The following is a 2,171-nucleotide window of genomic DNA, read 5'->3' as shown; positions in this document are numbered from 1 at the left end:
GGAAATTTCTCTTCTAGCCATCTATCCACAGGTGGATTCACACACGTACAAATTCATACCTATGCAGGCTCTTGCAGAATTTTTTAAAAGCGATACAAAGCTAAAAGGAAAAAAAAGTCCTAAATACCTATATTAGCAAATGTTTAAATCTATTATGACACATTCATTTAGTAGCAGCTATTGAAAAGCACACAGTGAGTCTTTGGTACTGACATTGAAACATCTTCAAAATAAATATTAAGTGAAAAAAAATCACGAGGAAGAATACTGTGCTCAGCAGGCCATTAGGTGCAGAAATTTTCACTCCCACAATTTTCTGGTGTAAGTGTAGAATATGCACTTCTGGGAGGGCGCTGGGCTGTGGGTAACGGTGTTTCCTGTGAGGTAAACCTGTGAGAGGTGATTGGAGATAAACTTACGTCCTACAAAGTTTTGTATCATTTGCACACTTACTTATTCCAATTATGAATGCAATTTGAAAGATAATACCATGATAGCAAACAGTCGGCATATACTATATGCTGGCATTGTTCTAAGGGCTGCAGATGTATCAATTTGTATCATCCTTGCAACAGTGTTGTGAAGCGGGTATAATCAGCACAGGTAACGATAACAGAGCAAGACATGAGGAATAGAATTCTTTGAGCTGTTTGCCTCAGAATCTCTGCAATAGCAGATCTGTCTGGGGAGGAAGCACCAGTAGAAAGGGGATCTTTCTAGGGTAGTTGATACGACTGACAGAGCAGATTAAAAAGTGATGGAAAGCAAGTCCTAGAGAGACTGTGAGGGGATGAGATCTAGGACTCAGTGGTGCACCTTGTTCGAGACCTCCTGTTCAGTGTTCCTATCATAAATACAGGCATTCCTTGGGGCTATTGAAGGTTTATTGCAATAAAGCCAGTCATGCCCATTTTTGGTTTCTCAGTGCGTATAGAAGTTATGTTTATACTATACCATGGTCTATTAAGTGTAAAATAGCATTATGTTCAAAAAAAACAATGTACATACCTTAATTTAAAAATACTTTATTGCTAAAAAATGATAACCATCGTCTGAGCCTCAGCAGGTTGTAATCTTTTTGCTGGGGGAGGGTCTGTCCTTGTGTTGATGTCTATTGGCTGAGCAGGGTGGTGGGTGCAGAAGGTCGGGTGGCTGTGGAAATTTCTTAAAATAAAACAACAATGGAGTTTGCTGCATCGATTGACTCTTCCTTTCATGAAAGGTTTCTCTGTAGCATGCCGTGCTGTTTGACAGCACTTCACCCACAGTGTAACTTTTTTCAACATTGAAGTTAATCCTCTCAAACCCGGCCGCTGCTTTATCAACTAAGTTTATGGAATAGTCTAAATCCTTTGTTAGCACTTCAACAATGTTCCCAGTGTCTTCACCAGGAGTAGATGCCATCTCAAAAACTGTTTTCTTTGCTCATCCATAAGAAGCAACTCCTCATCCATTCAAGTTTTATCATGAGATTGCGGGAATTCAGTCTCATCTTCAGACTCTACTTCTAATTCTAGTTCTCTTGCCATTTCCACCATATCTGCAGTGACTTCCTCCACTGAAGTCTTGAACTCCTCAAAGTCATCCTTGAGGACTGGAATCCTCAAGACTGCTGTTAATGTTAATATTTTGATCTCCTCCCAGGAATCACTAATGTGCATAATGGCATCTAGAATGGTGAATCTTTTCTAGAAGATTTTTAATTGACTTTGCCCGGATCCATCAGGAATCACTGTCTATGGCAGCTATAGTGCTACAGAATGTATTTCTTAAATAATAAGACTTGAAAGGTGAAATTACTCCTGATCCATGTGCTACAGAATGGATGTTGTGTTAGCAGGCATGAAAAAAAAAAAACAAAAAACATTCATCTCCTTGTACATCTCCACCGGAGATTTTGGATGACCAAGTGCATTGTCAATGAGCAGTAATATTTTGAAAGGAATCCTTTTTTCTGAGCAGTAGTTCTCAACAGTGGACTTAAAATATTTAGTAAACCATGCTATAAATAGAAGAGCTGCCATGCAGGCTTTGTTATTTCATTTATAGAGCACAGGCAGAGTAGATATAGCATAGTTCTTAAGAGAACTAGGATTTTTGGAATTGTAAATGAGCATTGGCTTCAAATTAAAGTCACCAGCTGCTTTAGCCCCTAACAGGAGAGTCAGCCT

Source organism: Propithecus coquereli, unplaced genomic scaffold (genome assembly GCF_000956105.1).
Source record: "Propithecus coquereli isolate 6110/MARCELLA unplaced genomic scaffold, Pcoq_1.0 Scaffold148, whole genome shotgun sequence".
NCBI lineage: Eukaryota > Metazoa > Chordata > Mammalia > Primates > Indriidae > Propithecus > Propithecus coquereli.
This window is presented reverse-complemented; position numbering follows the sequence as displayed.